Raw genomic sequence first — 19666 nt, 5'->3', positions numbered from 1 at the left:
TTAGGTGTAAATGGAAATCACTGGTTGGAACTTCTGGAAAGGTCCTGAGAGGGGTACAGAGTCATCTCATTTTTACATTTCTTCCCTTGCTTGTTGTTCTTCTATTGTCTTCTAGAATGGAAGCCAGCATACTTATGACCATAAGGATGACAGATGCTCACTGGGGCGACTGAGCAGAAGCACAGGCACCTGGCATCTGCTGGTATCTTGGGGCTACTGCACTATTCCTCATCAGAGGAGTCCTCTGGACTGCTTTTTTGCACAAAAGTAACCGCCCAACTGCTTTTGTGAATTTTTCTGTTGAAGCCAAAAGCAATTCTCACTGATAGGCTGGTAATTTTTAATTTTAAGACACATATGGAGAGAAATGAAAAGTAGTAACCAGTATAGTGAATTCACCATGATTTCCTCTGAAGAATGCACAGGAATATCACACTGGTGGCTAGGATTCTCCATGGATCTGAACACCCTCAGGGGAGTGAGAAAGACTGCTTCCTCCTGGGATTAAAGAGGCAAATTGAATGTAGACCTCCCAAATCTCCTCCAGGATGAGATGATCTATAAAACACCGGAGAGAATCCAAGTAGACACATGTGGAATGAAACCTTGAGCTTAATCCTTGCTTACCATCTGTGGGAAAACTTCAGGAAGATGGTCAAACCTGTCTCATGGCAGTTTCATATATTTTCATGCTAAGCGTGCAGGAGACACTCCACAAAATTTTGTGAGGTGAGTGGAATTCAGAAGTCTCTTTAGAATTATCCAGACACTTTGGCAAATCATAGGTGTGTGTGTGTATGTGTGTATTATATATATCAAAGACCAGGACACTGAAGGCTCAAGGATATCCGATTATTGAAAAACATAAACCCAAGCTTTATCTGACAGAGGTCAAGTGCTGTGCCTATTTGATGGGTTGAGCACTGGGTGTTATACTATATGTTGGCAAATTGAATTTAAATAAAAATAATAATAAAAATTTTAAAATGCTGTGCCTAGTGTTGACTTTTTTTTATTTTTTTAGGATTTATCTATTAGAGGGAGAGAGAAAGAGCACAAGCGGGAGAAGAGCAGATGGAGAGGGACAGTGAGAATTTCAAGCAGACTCCTCGCTGAGAGTGGAGCCTGATGTGGGGCTCGATCCCACAACCCTGAGACCATGACCTGAGCCCAAACCAAGAGTCAGATGCTCTATCAATGGGCCACCCAGGTGCCCTGTGCCTGCGTTGGCATAAACTGTTCTTCCTATAGGGCACAGTTGCTGTTAGGTTGGTAAAGTCTAAGTGACATCTCCTCCTTTACCCAGGAGAAAGTGACTCATGTTTAATTCTGCAAGAGCACAAAGGAAGCATGCCAGACACATGAAGTGTATTTTGTAAAGTGAATCAGAGCCCCTTCTCTGCTTCATTTAATTTCAAGTTCCCTATCGGCCTTGTAAATTTTTAACTATTACAGCTCAGGTTTCCTGAAAGGGGCATGCTATTGGCAATTACTGGTAGCCTTTGAGAACAGAGCAGCTCCGTAGAACAGCAAGGAAGCCACCAGCAGCCGAGCAGTTAAGAGAGGCATTTGTTGGTAAAGGAAGCAAAAGTAATTGTGCAAAGCTTTTATGAGCTTTTCGAAACAGTCTGGAAGGTGATGATCTTTCTGACGGCTAAGCTCAGCCTGAATGACAAGGAGAAGGTAAATACACTGACAAATCATTCCCCAAATGTGGCTGCGAGGTGACTTTTTTCAAAGGAAGCATATTGGAGATAAAATGAGGCGACCTTTTAATGTTCTGCTCCCAGTCAAGTTATTATAAGTTGCTTTATAACAAACAACACCAGGAGTAGCATCCCCAGGCCACTTCCCTAATGTGGCTCCTAGAAATCTAATTTGGAGATTGGATGGAGACCCACTAGAAAGGGCAGCCTTCATCTGAACCCCCCTGTTCTCAAAGATCTTCACACACACACACACACACACACACACACACAAACACACACACACACGCAGGAATTAAAATTGATTTTTCGATGTTTTGGCAGCCACAGGAGACCCTTGTCCCTCCAGCAGCATTTCCCATCGAAGATATTACTTATCAGAGCTGGTCAGCATCAGTCATCTCTCAGATAAATAATTTATATGGGGAACTAATAAAATAATGGAATATTTCGGGGGATGGTAATAAGCAGGCAAAACCAGGGCCTCCTGGGGACACTCTTGAGAAAAGGCATAGATCTACAGCTTGGGTGCACTACTGGTCTTTGCTTTAACTCCTCACCAGCCCTCCCCTCCCCTTACCCATGGAATGTCATCTCTTGTTGTACTTGCTTGTACTTCAAACTCATGTAAATTCTCCCCAATATTTCAATAACCATCTCAACTCTTTTCTTTTTGCGACAGGCTTTCTTGACCCTTCAAACCTAATCTCTCTTTCCTTCAAGTGTTCATAGTACTTAAGTTTACATGATTTGTCCAGTATCCCTTTGATACAGCCATGTGTTACCCCTTGTCTTGCAATGTTATTTAATTTTTTGACTAAAATTATATGGTAAACTCTTTGGAGGCAGGACACGTTGAATAGTCTCTGTCCCAGCAGTGTATAGCACATTGTTTCACACCTGCCAGTTGCACACATTTGCTGACTCACCTCCAGGGCGAGAATCCTCTCAAGAAATTATTTCTTATATGATGTGAGTATAACATCTTATATGATGTGGGTCTAAATGTACTGGATTTTGGTGGCAATTTCAAAAACAAGGTTTTTTGTTTTGTTTTTGAAGAAATAGACAAGTTATGCCCAAGAAACAAAAACATATTGTTTTGGAGGAAATTTGCAAAGAACAGGCAGACTCTGATTAGCAGACAATTAAAAATAAATTGTCTTTTCTAGAAAGAAGTCTTTGCTCCAGTTTGCCTTTCTTTGTGCCAATGGAATGGCAGCCTAAAGAGAAAGGGCCTTAAAGTCAGGAAGGAGACAATGAGACCCATCCAAGTGGAGCTTCAGTGTGGCTCCCAAGGAGGGCTGGCTCTTTTGCTTGATGCCTGTAATGACTGGCTTTCTGGATCCTTCCCTCAAAACTATGGGGCTTCATTGCCCAGCAGGAATCTTTCACAGAATCCTCAGTTCTAAGAAGCAGTTATAAATGCTTCTTTCTTACAGCTATGAGCTGGCCTCCCTCCTGCATTTCCCCACCATCTTTTCTTATTAGGAAATCCTGAGATCTTGGGTAGGAGCCAGTTCTCTGATGCCTGAGTTTCTCTCATATTCTCTCTCTCTTTGTGATACTTTAGACTCAAACCAGAAAACCATGCTTCTTTGAGTAGGATGGTCATGATGGATTTTCTTGGAAGCTGACATTTAAGTTGAAGCCTAATGGATAAGACTAGCCAGCTAAGCAAAGAGCAGAAGACTCTGGCTGCCCAGGCAACACTGTGTAACCTCTTTACCCCCCAAGCATTGGTTAACACACACACACACACACACACACACACACACACACACACAAATATGTAAATGGGTGGGGAGACTTCCAGGGTCAGAGCCCAGGAGAACCCTTCCTAGAGTGCTAATAATGAGTGGTGATTTGAAATAGTTTTGAGGTGTATGAGATCCTTGAGGAGAAAGAAGGTCTTCAATGGTGTTGAAACAAGGTCAGCAGAAAAGACCAGACAAAATGTGGGGAATGTGTAGAGCAGTCACAATAGCTTAGCTAAGGACTTCCAGGTGTTCAGACCCAAGTCTTACTCAGTCCTCACTGTGTGCGTCAGACATGTGTTTTTTCCTATTCTATGTGTGTGTCAAAGTCAAAGTCCACGGGAAAGGATGGTAGGTAATCTATGAGTCTAAGGGCAGTGAGACTGTACCATATACGATCAATATAAGGAGCACATCACTGCCGAGCTCCAGGAGATTCAGAAATCCTGCCTAGTGTTGTCATATATAATAATTTTTAAAGAGACACTAAATATCTGGATTTGCATGTGAAATTTACTCATTTCCAGATGTTAACAACTAATAAGAAAAACACTGTGTGGAATAAAAAAATGTCCTTTTGTAGACCATGTGAGCCACATGTTACAATCTAGTGCAGGACTGAAGCAACATGGAGGTGAGACGAGGGCCTCTTTTGTACACCATTGTCTCCTCAACCCCACACAGGGTATGGCACCTAATTGCCTCAAATATGCATAGATGAATGGATATCTGTACACCCCATCCTCTGACCACTGCCATGCCTGGTTCCTCCTAACGTAATCAGTCTGTCTCAAGTCTTACACAACATCAACTTAACATAGGAGGGTCAATGGAATTAATTTCTCCCCTTTTTTGGAGAAAGAAATTCTAGTACCTGAATTCTCTCAATCCCAATCACATACCCAAACGCTTTCAGGCTTCTCTGAGTCAGACTGGGCTTTGCATTGCATTCTAGCATTTTCTTTCAAGCAGCCATGATGGAGTAGTTATTTTTTCCCCAGTCTGGCATCTTAAAGTGTTTTTTATCAAATGTCTAATTAATTAACCGTAATTAATTGGAATTTTAAATCACTTTCCAAATCCACAATAATGTAAAGCTGTCCTCTCTTACTCCTAGGAAGATTCAGTAGAACGTCCTGCATTACCATTAAGAGCATAATATTGTTAAAGCACGTCTTTCATGAAGCCTATGAAATTGTTCAAAGAGAAAATCAGGAGAAATTGTCTCTATCAAGTGGCACAGGGCTATTTAGATAGAATTACTTTGTCAAGCCAGCTTTGAGCTAAGTTATTCTTTTGTGAGATTTCTTTTTTGCTTTGAGTTTTTTTTTTTTTTTCCCATTCCCCTCCCTGATTCTTGTAAAAAAAAAAAAAATCAATGTTTTCTGGAAGAACAGAGATGAGAGCCTTTGGAGAACTCCACCTCCTGTTTGCTGCAAAAACATTAATAAATGTCACCAGCAAAGTTGGGTACCAGGGGAAACTAGATGACCTCATGAATATATTTTCTAAAGAGCTTAAAATGTCCATCTTGTATATTATTCGTCCCTTAAAGAGTCTAAGAGCTATTGATTCCTTGGACTGCTGCAAAAAGCAATTTAAATGCACTGAAAGCTCTCCGTACAAATGTATAGACAGAGCAGTGACTGTTCAGAGTAGCTTGTAAATGTCCCCTTTCTCAATGTGGAGAACTGCTCTGCAGTAAAGGGTCCCCCATGGTAGCTGGTGTCATTGAGTCTATTATCACAAAATAAAAGGAAATTAGTGCTGCTTTCACTTTAAATGATAGTGTCTAGTCCTGTTAAAACTTACCTGCTGATAACAATTGATTGTTATATTCATTGGTCACCATTGAAGGCCTACCCCCTGGCCTTCCACAGGGGGCAACTATCTGACACTCTTGGCCATTTACTTACTTATTTAGTTCTTCTGCAAGCATTCAGTGGTGGGTACAGTATTCTAGAACAGCACATAATGTAAGGAGTGACACAGACAAGAAGTTCTGGATAGAGATCTAGTTGTTGTAGGGTATTAATGATACATTCTTTTCTCCACCAAAGATCTTCTAGGTGATGCTGGATCACCTACTTCGCCTGTGATTTCCCTGCTGATAGAATGTCCTTGCCCTGTCTCTTGGGGGTTATAGGGTGACTAATGAATGTGCTCTGAGATTAGTAGTGTCTTTTGTCAAAATGAGGCAGCTGTAGGTCTCAACCTAAAATTTCCGGGACAAAGAAAGAATATTTAAGATTTTATTCTTCAGGAATTTCAAGACACTCTGAGGCTTTTGGTTCTGGCTCTGTTGCTGCCACCTGAGAACCTTCAAAGGTTCTCCATCAGCTCTCAGCTCAAGAAATAGGAGATTTCTCCTGTTACCACTCCTTATTCATACAGAGACATATTAGCAGGGATACACAACTAGGCCTCTCTTCTTGAGTTCCCAGTGATATGAGGAATCAGAGATGTCTCATACAACGGTGACTGTAGTACAGAAGGAAGGGGACAAAGTTGGGACTCAGATCTACTCTTTAATTCCATTTCTGCTGCTAACTAATTTGCTGTGCAAACTTGGCTGAGCCATTGACCTCACGGAGTTTTAAGCTTATCTATCTGTAAAATGGGGATTATAATAAAAGTGTAAGGATGAAAACCTCTCTGTGAAAGCATTATGTAAGCTATAAATAGAAAAAATACTATTATGAGATAGGTGAGTCACAAACCAATTTTTTTTTTCTCTCTGAGAACAGTTTCCTGGTTTCATCGGGATCTCACTCATGTGCTTCATGATTCATCATTGATCTTGGTGTAAGCTCTCCTTCTAAAATTTCCTCAAAAACACTCTTTTACCATCCATCCTCCAACCACAATCTGAGTATGAAAACCCTTAAAGGCAAATCTTTCCTTCAGGAGATGAAAATCCTTTGGTTCTCTCCAGCTTCCATTTCACCCAGGTAAAAGCACCACCCATTCTGGCAAACATGAGCACACCCAGGATCCATTACATTCCATCCTAAATACAAGAATGTGTTCTACATTTTAAAAACTGGTCCTGAGTTAGTAGCCAGATGATTTTGCTCTGTACCCTTGTACCAGCCTCTTTGTCCTAGAGTAGATGCTTTTTTAAGAACCATAACTTTGTTGCACTTGTATTTGCTGCACTTTTGACAGGCTTGGACAGCAGCCAAATATCCATGTGACATCTCACAGGTGACATTGTCTGGCTAGGCAAAAGCCACTCAAGTTCACAAAAGTTTAAAGATAAAAAAGGGCAATGTTTCCTTCTCTTTGTAAGAGGCATCTAATTTTCTATAACACTCATGGTCATGCAAAGCCCAAACTGACTTTGTTTTAGGTGATCAAGGTTTGGAGAACTGTACGTTCAATCTTGGTCAGGCCCTGGCTGGGGCTTGGTAGGGATGAAGCCATGATATTTGTTAGTCTGTCCTAACATTCTGGTGATGTCAACCTCAAAAGATTTGGGAGATACGTGAATTATTTTACTTTCCTATATATTAATTCATCAAAACTTTTGAACTTACATATTTCTTTTCTAGGCTGCATTATTCCCGCAGAGTAACAAATGCCCAACTACATTTCCAAAATGTGAGTCTGATTGTGTCATTTCCCTTCTTAAAACTCCAGCGGCTCTGTCTCTCATGCAACTCTCAGGTTGCTTCAGGTGGCTCCTCCTACCTTGGTTGGAGACCAATTTGCAGGTTCGCCTCCAGTACTTCCCACTTCCTGTAATAGACTACCCATTTTCACATCCCCATGCTTTCTTATGCTCTTTTGTCTGTGTCTGAAATGATCTTTTTCACTTTGTCTGATGACATAATCTTACTCATTCTTCAAAGCTCAGATCAAATGTCACCTCAGCCGTGAAGTCCAGTGATTCTTTTCTTGAATTACCACATACTTATGATAATGCAATCATGCCTATTTTTCTATAGCTCTCTCTCTCTTCTGTTAAATTTCCCATCAAGGGCAGAGTCATATTCTATTTATCCAGGTGTTTTAAGAGCCTAGTTGAGTCCTTGGCACATAGTAGGTGTTCCACAAATGTTTGGGAAAAGAAGCAATGCAGAATCAAGTATTGACAAACACTGAGTTTCTTACAGGTTCCAATATCATTTTTTTAAGGTTCAAGAGTTAGCTCCTACTTCATATATATACACAGTACAGTCAATGGATACCTTATATGACACATTTTTTCCACACTCTGTACTCTTTTAAAAGATTCATATAGCACATCCCCTCTCAACTTTTTTTTTTCTTTCCAGATGGTTCTAATCTTTCTGATTCATTTTCATGTATTGCATCCTGTTGATAATTTTAGTTGTTTTCTCTGGAGCTTTGCAGTATTATTTCATCTTTTATAAAATAAGGACAGGTTAGACAGCCTGAGCTGAATCCAGGATTCCAAGAGTGGAAGATTTATGGTTTGGACAAGGCTGCAACAATGTTCTCTGCCTTATTACAATATCTTCTTGCCCCTGAAGGCCAAAGGCTCTCTTCAGGGAATGGTTGCAATGTCTCTTGAATCCTCTTATCAAGTTCTAATGATCACTCAGAGCCCAGTGTCCTTTGAGTATAGATGGATTTTTTTTTTTTTCTAAAGTCATTGCCGTATTCTTGTTCATGTGGAAATGTGCCTCCACCTTTTGACCTCCACTTGGTCTTCCTGACATTTTTCACAAGTACATCACAGGAGTTTTCTTTTCCCCATATGAAGAAATTCTCTGTTATCTGCAAACTTGGAAATTTCACTAGATATTCACTCTTCTGCTTCATTAGCTAAACTTTTAAATAAGAGTGATCAAGAGTCTAATATCTTGGTGATCCTACCATTAACGTTTCATCACAGAATGCTCATTTATTTCAATCCTTTCATTCCTGGATCTATGCCAGTTCTCTAGCTACAAAAAAAAAAAAAAAATCTCTTTAATTATGTGTTTTTAGGAAAAAAAATCACTTAGCATATAATTTAGTCAAAGGCTTTTTGAAAGTGCAAATAATTGCATCTCTTAATTTTATTTTACCAAGTTCAATTTATATGTTCAGAAACACCACAAAGATTAGGTAGCCGGGCAGAGCTGCCAGTGGTAACCAGAAATACACTGATCAGTAGGAAGACCAGGTAAAAGAAAAGCAGGGAGAAGAAAAAGCAAAACAGTGAGGCTAGAGTTTGCAGAGAATAGAGAAGGGGAGTGAGTTTAGCCAGGAGGCAAGTAAGGAGGGCCAAAGGCTGAGGAAGGCAAATGCCCATGAGACCAAGGCCCATGTAAACCAATGAGCAGCCAAAGGATAGGAAGTAGATATAGGTGGTGGGGTGGAGTATACTTGGATAGTGGTTATTTTTAAAGATCTTATTTTCTAAGGGCTTGCATCTCCCCTAAGTGCATGAATCCCTGAGGTTGACTTGTGAAAGTATAGATTTCTGAGATATGGTTCCATCTCCACCCACACTGTGCTACTGTGTTTTAAATTCACTTCATTCACTGTTCAGTGATTCTATCCTTTGTTATCCAGTCAATAGACACTTACTGGACACCTATAATTTTTAGGTCCTTGTTAAAAACAAATAAGATGGAGAGAATAGAGTTCTCTCCCGTAAGGACATCACAATCTAGCAGATGGGGTAAGACAAATAACGACAAAAATTGATATAAGATAGACTAGAATAAGTGCTGTAAGAAAGGTAAAAACAAAGTGTTCGGTATGCTGGCATCTCTGTTTAGAAATTCCTTCTCATCGTCACCAATCTCTGATTGTCAAAATATGGATTTCTTTCCAAAGTAGCCTGTCCTATGAAGTCTTCTCTGACTCTCTCTGGCCCCATAACCTTTGGTTTACAACTTCCTTATGGCATGGTGTGTGTTTGAGGAGTTATGAAGATTCTAATTCCCAGTATTAACCTGATGAGTGTTCACCTAGATTTTTCTGGACAGTTAATTTCATGTAGCTGTGTTTCTTTTTTCGTAGTAGAATGCTTTTAATATCTGTATGGTTTAATCTTTAGACCTTATCGCTCATTAGACCACATGTTCTGACCCTCACCTTTGTTTTGGACAATGTGGTGACTGCAGCTAGAGTCAGAGATAAAGTGCGTGTTCCCTCGAAATGACTGACCCACCAACAATTGATGATTGGCACCCATACTGAGTGATTAGGAAAAGTCTATTCTGACTGGTTGGAGCCTCTGCTGTGTAGGTTAACTATTTCAAATATCACTCTAGGTGATAGGGTATTTGCAGAAATATCAGTTGGGTTCAGAAAAGTAGAAACTTACACAGTAGGTTAGGGAACTTTGAAGGGCACTTCAAAACCATCAGTGGTTTTATACATATTTACTCAGGTCAAATGGTTCACTGGTCAGTAAACTCAAAAAATCCTCTTATCAGCGTAGACATTCTTTTGGCTTTATGCATTTTGCACTAAGTTATTCAACAAATACATATAGGGTACCAATGTGTCAGAGACTGTTGACTATTTACCCAGATCCACTGCATATTTCTGGGGGTAGCTATACATTTTCTGCATCCTTTGCAATTAGGTGTGACCAAATGACTAGACTCTAATATGGTATGACGTGGATGGAGAGGCCCTTGAGTGACCTTGAAACTATGGGTTTAATAAGGCAAAGTGGCCATCATCCTCGGTGGTGAATAACTGTGTGGACCAGTGTGCCCTCCACTTTTACCTCACCAATCTGGCACAGTTAGTGAGCAAAAATTAAACTTGTAAGCTATTAAGCCATTTAGTGTTTGGATCTACTTATTATTATTGCCTGGTTACATCAATTAGGATAAGCTAGGTTATGATTTTTTTTTTTTTAACTCTGTGGTCTAAACCATAAATGTTTGTTTCTTATCCATGCTATTTAATCTTTGGGGGTTTTCTGAGGGATATATTCCCATATTGTTCTTACTTTTTCACTCTCGCTCTGGGGCCTGGCCACATGGAACATCCACCGTTTGGATCATCCTGGTTACTCTGAAGGAGCAAAAAGATCCCTAGAGGGTTTTCATTAGCCATTAAACAAGCAGCCAGCCAGACCTCACTCCTACCAATAACTCATTGGTCAGACTTGGCCATATGGCCCTAGTCAAGGCTAAAAAGTACAACCCTATCATGTGTCTAGAAGCTGGGCAGCAGAAGAATTCAGAAAGTATCATTAAAGACCACCAAAACCAGCCTATCTAAAACAGCCTACTGTGTGCTAGACACTATGCAGAATGTTGGCATTTGAAAGTAAATATGTCAGGGTCTCAATTTTGTAATTTTATGATACATTGTCTTTTAACCCTGTGGGTTGATACCACCTGTATTTGCTGGTTTTCTGTAATATGTTCTAACACAACATTGCAATTAACTGTTTATTCCTTTTTTCCATCAATACTATTTATTAAGTGTTTCCTTACTACATATATCTTTCCTGGGAACTGTGGGGTTTACAATGATAAAGTCGACATTAATCCTGCCCACAAAGAACCAGAGTGTAGGAAATGTGTTCTCATACCTGCAAGCTACCCACCCCTTCCCCTCCAACCCTCGCTGCCTCCCCCCCTCCAACCCAAGTAGCTCCCTGGCCATTTTCTCAATAAAACTAAGGCTGGGGTTTCATTTTGTTGTTTTGCTCTCACCATGTGAGAGTCAAGTGTTAAATTGGAAGAATGTCTAGACCTCTGCCCAAGGCTCATGGAGAGATCCCCTGGTGTTCTTCCACTCTTGGTTCCTGGGCCCTTGACTCATTTGGAGGTCCTGTGAACCACAGTCTATATGTGATATGGGTCTCCACCAATATACCAGAAAAACAAAAGACAGGGACACAGGCTGAAAACAAGATACTCTGCTCTAACTCATTCTTTTTCCGATGTCCAGGCCCTACTTTTTTTTGGAAACTTTTCAACTTCCAAGTCTCTAAGAAAGGTAAGAGAATAGTATTTTCAAACTGTGCTCTACAGTGCCTGAGGAAAAAGGAAGGTGCCCAGGGAGGGGAGAGGCAACCCAAGCAGGAAGCTGCAGGCATGCTGTCTCAACTCCAACCACGGCAGCTTCTCTTTTGATGATTTCATGTATCAGAATTCTACCTATGATTCTATTATTAGAACATTTAATTTCTTTAAAAAGATTAAATGATCTAATAAGATGCTTTTACAAGACATTTACAGGAGCCCAAGAGAATTAACAAAGTCACCTTTCCAAAACAAAACAGACCATGAAATCTGGAAGGGCCTCTGAATCATCCACATTCTTTGGAGGGAGCAGCTTCGGTCTACGGCTCACTGTGTCATCTGGAAAATGCAGAAGATCTCAATGAATAGACTCCATGCCCTCAGGGCCATGATTTCCCCAAAAGAAGCAGTTAGATGATCAAAGAGTATCTGTGACATGGGAAAGAATCAGGATTAACCTTCTTTGTCATGGGTAAGAAGAACAAAGCTCAGAATGGTGAAGGTTTCTGCCCAAAGTCACACGGTAAAAGCAAGAGCAAAGTCAGGAGAAAACTCTAGGGCTTTGTACACTCACTTATGTCATGGTGACTCCTCAACAGCAATAAAAGGTTCAACCTCAGTCTCTTACTTCTTATCCTTTGCTCTGTCTCCGTAGCCATCCTCATGATATAACAAAGATGGCCCGAGTTCCAACTCAAATGATCAATGGCCTTGTCCGTCTGCTATCTGTGAATATGGGATGCAAACGAGGTGTCTCTTATCCTCCATGATACAGACTGTCTCTCCACTGCATCACCAGGGGCAGGGCACCCTCAGTGGGGGACCGCCCAGCAGCAGTATTTGAGGGAGGTGTGAACAGAAGACAAGGAGGCAGTTGAAGGAGGACAAGTCATACTAGGGTTAGGTTCTTGCTGTGTCTTTTTCCTTTGTGCCTTCTTTTCTTTGCATCACCGATGATGTTATTTATGGAATGCCAGTTTCTTTTTTTAATTAAAAGAAGGAAAAATCCAGTCTTGTACGAGAATAAGAGTGATGACTCAACAGGACTGCTCGGTGCCAAATGACTTCCTGTAATCACTTCGCTAACAAGACTGCTTCTTACAGAAGCAGGCTTTTGGACGTTGGGTGAGACGGAACCCCCGGATGCCCACCTGTCCAAGTGGCTCACTCATAAGACAGCCCAGGCTTTCTGGCACGTCTGCAGTCATGAACTCTGGGCTGGAGAACCCAAGCTGACCAAATCTTGCTGGTCTAGGAGCACAGAGAGGGAAATAACTTAGAGGAGATAATGGAATTCTTGCTCAAATCTTTCAGAATCTCAATAGTAGCCTTTTCTGGCACTGCACAATGTCAGAGGATCATTATTTTTAATCATGTAAATTACCTTGAAACTCACCTGTTTTAACTCCTTCCTATGACTGGTAAGAAAACTGAGACCTAAATCAATTTGGCAAATATGTATTGACTACCTACTGTTTGTAAAGGAATGTGCTCAGCCTCTCTGAACCAAGTGACATTTAAAGGTCTCACAACTTATTGGATTGGGTGACAGAAGTGAAAACTAAAGGACTTTACTCCCTTGTCAGTCTTCTTTCCATCATTTGAATCTAGAGTTTGGGTTATTATCATATCTTGCTGGTCTATAAATTCTAAACTGGTATGTGATTGAGTGTGAGAGTGTGTGTGTTTTTCTTAACCCTGGGCATGTAGCTACGAGAGATATATAGCAATCCAAGCTGATAAGAGGAAATGCTGGAGGCGGCATGTCAGAGTTAGACAAACACTCACTTTGGGTTCAAACAGACATAGTTATGAATCCTGGCTTTTCCACTTACTATGTGACTGTGGCTCAGTTTTGTCTTAAAAGAATATATACAATATACAGAATTAATATATTAACCATATCTTCTATTGTCTAATGCTTCAACATCTTGGGGCCTTCCTGAGTATGGAAGGATTGTCCCTCACAAGGTTCGCTAATCCCGAGTAACCTTTCATAGACAGATCAAACAATCCAGAGCCCATACCCTCAACCACTTCCTTCATTAGGCTCTCCCATTCTAGACCACTATTCCTCTAACCTAATCACTCCAGAGCCAGGTGTCAGACATGTAGAGACAGGCCCCTGTGATCCAGAACCTCTGAAGTTCTTCAAACTAGTCAATCTTAAATCTGTTTACCCTGCCTTGTCGTTTCTTTCTAGTGGAAATGACAATTAAGGCTCTTGCCTAGATTTTCCCCTCCTCCCTTTGCGTCTCCATCTTTGTCCTTCCACTGTGGCTTCCCCCAGCGTGGCTTCAGCCTTCAATCCCCTCACCCCTTGGGATCTGTGAGTAACAAATTATCTTTTCAATGACAACCATCCAATCTATTGGCCTCACTATACCTGAGTCATAATAAAAGCTATATTTTAAAACATAGTGTGCTTGACAAAGGACCTCATGCATAAAGGTTTTTAATAAATTCCTTCCTATAACATAATGTATTAATGACCTGCTACGTGCGAAGTCCCAGGCTGCACAGATATGAATAATACCTAGTTCCTCCTCTCAAAGAACCTAATTGAGAATAAAGAAAGCAGCAACCTATCAGAAGTGGGGGCAGGCTGTGAAAATTTCTCTATGGCAGATGGAGAGGTAGGAGGACCGCGGAGGTAGTAAATGAGCTGCTTTGGGACACACAGCAGGATGGCACCAAGGAGGACTCAAATTCAAGGCTTTCTGACCACCAGGCCAGGATCTGGTTTTTGGTGGGGTCCATGATTTCTCTGCGTGCATGAGACTGGAGCTGGAGGAGGCAGCGCATGCCTGGTTGCCCTTGAAACAGTCATCCTCGGCCTCTTTCTGCCCCTCTAGGGGTTTGCTCCTGTGGTACTTAAGACAAAATATTCAGTTCTTCTTTGGCCTCTATTCTACATTCCATATTCATTTATTTTCAATAAACATCCTCAGATTCCTTATTTCTCCCCCTAAAGCTTACAAATAAATTTTTCTGTCTTGCTTTTCTTGCTACATTTACATAAAAGCCACACTGAAAAATTTATAGCAGTAATGGAGGTCTTGGGGAAAACAAAATGCTCTGAGAACAAATGCTGCCTTAACCCTTTCCTGAGGAGCAACGCCAGGCTTGCAGGGCCACGGAGCAGGACTTTACATTGGCAGAAAACATGCTGGAGATGCTCATTTTACCACCGAAGTGTTCATCATGGGCTCAATTTGGGGGTCCTCGTGACTTCAGTCACTACTTCTTTAGACCACAAAGGACACTGTGGAAATAAAAGTGAATTCAATTGTGAAATCTTGAAGCTGCTATATAAATTCTATGAAAAGTTTACTGTTTGGAAATCCTGAAAGGATGAAAAGTAGCTCAGGGCAAAATACAACTTCATGGGAAGTCTGCTTAGCAATATTTTATAAGGATTATAATTTGACCACTTTGAAATATAGTACATATAAAATAAAAGACCAAATCATTCCTCCTTTCATCCAATGAACATTTAATGAGCATCTACTATGTGTGGGTCCCTCAGGATACAGAGAACTTAATGCATTCCTTGCCCACAAGGAGTATGTAGCCTAGTGTTCATTAATAGAAAATTGGTACTAATAAGCCAAATAAGCTAAATTAGTAAAAATCAGGTTTTTTTTATTTTATAATGTAGCATACACATGAAAATACTTGAGCACATGAGAATTAATTTCTGAATGCCTGGAAGTAAAAGAGATCTTTAATTTATAGCATGTTCAGTTCAGAAAGGTTTCTAATTTTAGGATGAATTCCCTTTTTGAGTAAGCCCCACAACATTCAGAGAGAGACATGATTCGAGTCTTTGTATCACTCCGATCAAGCATGTGCTGCCTATCATGATGGAATCGGTGCCAAATCCACATTATGAAAACTGCACTCAATTAGGCTTTGCTGATGGCCTTGACATTGGTACCATTCAGGCTTGAAAGGGATATAGGCAGTCTCTGCCATCCGGTTGCTTCAAGCCTTCCTTTCTTTGAGCAAGTGAAATAAGTAGATGGGAAGATTTTGCAAAATTTCCATGATATGAAATAATGCTTCTAATTCCTTGGTCAAAGTGATCACAGCTAACATTAAAAATATATATGTTTATATATATATATATATTGCCAATGGTTAGGACATTCCAGTCCAATCTCCCATTTTGGCCTCTTTACCTGCTAGTACCCAACCTCCAGAGCTTTGCCTCGGTGTTCTATATAATCAGATGAATTATCTAACTTCACTAGAGATTCAGAGAGTATCTCCCATCTAAAGATAGGCTGTGTGCAACGTATAGTAGTCTTGAATGCTGTTCTTCCTCTCCCTTGTTTAGATATATTGAGATTGTCTCTGGGAAGCCTAGGCTGAAGAAATCCTTTATCAACTTTCAGCTTCATCCTCTGCAATAGCAGAAGGAAGGAAGATGACTAAGGCACTTGGGATGATCATGAGCAAGAACCAACAGACAGGTGAGACACCACCTCCGATAATGGACTCACTTTTCCCTTCCTTGCTGGGTTATGCAACTTTGGAGCCAAGTTTGCTCTGACAACAGAGGCAAGGTTGAGTGATGCTGTCGTTGGTTCTACTTCTCCATCCTCCTTAGCTAAGCATTCGGATTCCCCTCTGTGTAAACGTCGAACAAATATTGGAAAATACTAGTCCTCATGTTTCAATTTGTCCCTGACCATAAATTGAATACCCAGGGAAGTTAATACTTCTATGTCTCCAAATTACATGTGTTTGAATGATAATAGTGAGCGTATAATAAAATTAGTAATAGTACGGTAGTGGCAGCAGTAGTGGTAACTCCTATTTGCTGACCTCTTCCTTAGTCTTACATGAGGAGACTAGGGGTGAGAATTCTGGATTTGATATGGTTGGTTTTACCCCCCAACTCTGTCATTTACTGGCCATATAGACTTAGTTAACCTCTATCTCAGTCTCCTCATTTATTAAAAAAAAAAAGATTTTATTTATTTGAGAGAGAGAGAGAGAGCACAAGCTGGGGGATGGGGCAGAGGGAGAGGAAAAGTAGACACTCGCTGAGTAGGGAATCCAACATGGGGCTCGATCCCAGTATCCTGGGATCATCACCTGAGCCAAAGGCAGACACTTAACCAACTGAGCCACCCAGGTGCCCCATCAGTCTCCTCATTTTTAAAGTGCAGATAATAATAGAACATGAATTTATGGAGTTGACAAAAGGATTAATTGAAGTAGTATATACAGAGTCTTTAGAATATTCCTGACACGTATGTGACATTACTTTATTTGTTATTACGATTTTATATTTTCCTTGTAATAGCCTTGAGAGAGAGGTATTATTCTCATTACACAATTAGGAAACTAAAGCTCTTGGAAGTTAAACAATTGGTTCAAGACCAAATTACAGATTAGTGCCAAAGCTTATTTCAAACCCAGGTCTCACTGATTCTGCAGCTTCTCTGACACAACATCTTCTGTCAGTATTGGATAGTCCTTGAACACAGCGGCTCTTGGGTTGAACTGCCTAAATTCAAATAAGAGCTCCACCTCTTTTGGCCATGTGACGCTGGGGGAGTTCCTTCACCCCTCTGTGCCTTTGTTATCTCATGTCTCAGGTGAGGATCAGAGTAATCCCTATCTCAGAGGGTTAAATAGTGAATATACAGAAAGTACCTTGCATAAAGCCTCACACACAGTAAGTACTCAAGGTTTTTTATTTTTTACTGTTGTCCACGAAAGCCATTTTATAAATTGGGAGCTTTGGGGTACAGGATATTAATTCCAGTGTTTTTATTTAAGTAAAAACATCCATATTAATCAACTTTTGTTGAGAGAACGTAAAATTTGGGTTTTGGATATTCTCTGCTACATTATCTTCCCCTCTCAGAAGTGTTCAGACTTCCTTGTGCTTTGTGTCTTGTAACTTACTGCTTCTGCTGTCCAGGTTGTCAAGCCACACTGACATTTGTTTTCTGGGGTTATAGGATGCATTTTGTCTTCCCCCTACATATTCATATACTGAAGCCCTAACCCCCAGTACCTCAGAATGTGACTCTATTTGAAAAGAGGGCCTTCAACAGGGTGAATAAATTAAAATGAAGCGGTTGGGAAGGACCTAGCTCAGTATGACTGGTGTCCTTATAAGAAGAGGGAGATACCAGGGGTACTCATGCACAGGAGGATGAGCTGTAAGAGGGCAGCTTTTTGCAGGCCACAGAGAGAGGCCTTACAGGAAACCCACCCTGCCAGCACCTTGATCTTGAACTTCCAGCCTTGCTTTAGATCAAGATCTAAATATAAATGCTGTAGCAACCAGTGAACATAAAATGATTCCAAAAGCAGAAATTAAGTCAGAAGGTGCAGATGAACTGAAGGTGGGTCCTGAGAGCAAAAGCAGTCATGTTTTTTGTGCTTCTGTGACCATGGAGCCCATGGCAAGAACTGCAAGAAAATTCATTTAAGCCACCTGGTTGGTGGTTTGTTGTCCTGGCAGCCCTAGCAAATGAATATTCTTGGCTTCACGTACTTGCTTCCGCATACCTACAAACTCGTGGGCCCTGTTTTATCTATTTGAGCCTGCTTAATCTCAGCCTCATTCAGACTAGATTCAGACACACATCATGAGTGTGGGCACAGACTCCTCCTCCACCTCCCACCTTGCTTGGTCCCAGGACCACAACGGATGGACCTTCTTCCCTCCTCCCAGCCTCCCTGGGGTGGAGACATGGGTGTTGGGCACCATTTCCTAATTCTTCCTTCTGTAGTTGTAATGCAAGAATGGATTGATACCAAAAAGAATTATGGTCTTGCAGGCACCTATAATTGAAATTAAAAAAAAAAAATACTCTGTTAGGAAGTCTGACAAACTTCCGATTTTACCCATGGTGATTGTTTTGATGTTGGGGGGAGAAAAAAGAAAATAGCAAATTTTTCTCTACCCTCATGTCACCTCCAATTTATTTTGTGGTTTTATGGCCCTGTTGGAACCTTGAACACATGTGTATTTTGCCTGTTTATTGATAAAGATTTAATAGGATGACTCCCAGCAGCTCCATGGTATCCCAGCTCTGGCATACTTGACCTGCTTCTTTGACTTTCATCCCACCTTAGCCATATAGTCTGGGTTGACCTCCAAGCCTCTGCCCCTGCCTCCACCTTCAGTTCTCCTTCCTAGTTTGCTGCCAAGTTGCAGCTGCTCTGCTTGGTGCCCAAGTCCAGCATAACAGACACCAGCCCTGCTAGTCATTCTCCACAAGATTCTGCTTCCAAAAGCACCATTTTCCATTTTTTTCTGTAGAAACTTTGAATCAGTTTAGTGCTATTACAGAGTGGTGAGGTCTGAGAGAAATCAAGAGCTCTGGAGTTTGAGGGATTGAGGTTTGAATGCCAGCTCTAACTTCAGGACTGTGATCTTGGGCAATATATGGGTTTCACGTGGCTGCTGTAACAAATTATGATAATCTTAGTGGTTTAAAACAACAGAAATTGGGATGGCCGGGTGGTTCAGTGGTTGAGCATCTGCCTTTGGTTCAGGCTGTGATCTCCACATCCCAGGATAGGGCCCCACATCAGGCTCCCTGCATGAAGCCTGCTTCTCCTCCATCTGCCTGTATCTTTCCTTCTGTCTCTGTGTCTCTCATGAATAAATAAATAAATAAAACTAAAAAAAAAAAAAAAGAAAAACAGAAATTTATTCTTTCACAATTCTGGAGGCTAAAAGGTTGATATCAGTGTGTTGGCAGAGCCTCACCTCTGACGGGTTCTGAGGAAGACTCCATCCCTTGCCTCTTTCAACTTCTGGTGGCTGCCCAACATTCCTTAGCTCATGGCCACATCATTCTAATCCTTGACTCTGTGGTCACCTTACCTCTTCTTCTTTGCATGTCTCCTCCTTTGTGTACCTATCTTCTAATGATACTTGTGACTGTATTTAAGCCCCCCTGGGATAATCCAGGATAAGCTTATTCTCTCAAGATCCTTATCATAAACTCATCTTTTACCATATAAGATAATATTGACTCTTTTCCAATAGGAAGTAATGTTCACAGCATCTGAAGTTTAGGACATGGACACACTTTTCCAGGAGCCTCATTGAATTCACTTCTGGCAAGTTATAGTGCCTCAATTTCCTTGTCCACAGAACAGAAATAACAGCTACTTCACAGACTCAAAGTGAAGAGTGAATAAAAGGAGTTTAGCAAGTGGTAAGTGTTACTATTAATAAGTCAGTAAAAACCTGTGTCTCCAAGAG

The 19666-nt window shown here is 40.9% G+C and overlaps 1 long non-coding RNA gene across 1 annotated transcript in view; it reads left to right on the top strand.

Annotated features, from left to right (window-relative positions):
• The window catches only part of LOC111096609, a 35166-nt gene extending 34225 nt beyond the window's left edge, over positions 1 to 941 (top strand). The window contains exon 4 of the long non-coding RNA XR_005361576.1: positions 116 to 941. This is a non-coding gene — a long non-coding RNA (uncharacterized LOC111096609). The remainder of the gene's footprint in view (positions 1 to 115) is intronic.
• The last annotated feature ends 18725 nt before the right edge of the window (positions 942 to 19666 follow it).

The sequence above is a fragment of the Canis lupus genome, chromosome 7, assembly GCF_011100685.1.
Source record: "Canis lupus familiaris isolate Mischka breed German Shepherd chromosome 7, alternate assembly UU_Cfam_GSD_1.0, whole genome shotgun sequence".
Taxonomy (NCBI): Eukaryota; Metazoa; Chordata; class Mammalia; order Carnivora; family Canidae; genus Canis; species Canis lupus.
The sequence above is the reverse complement of the archived record's forward strand: the minus strand, read 5'-3'. Positions and strand labels throughout refer to the sequence as shown.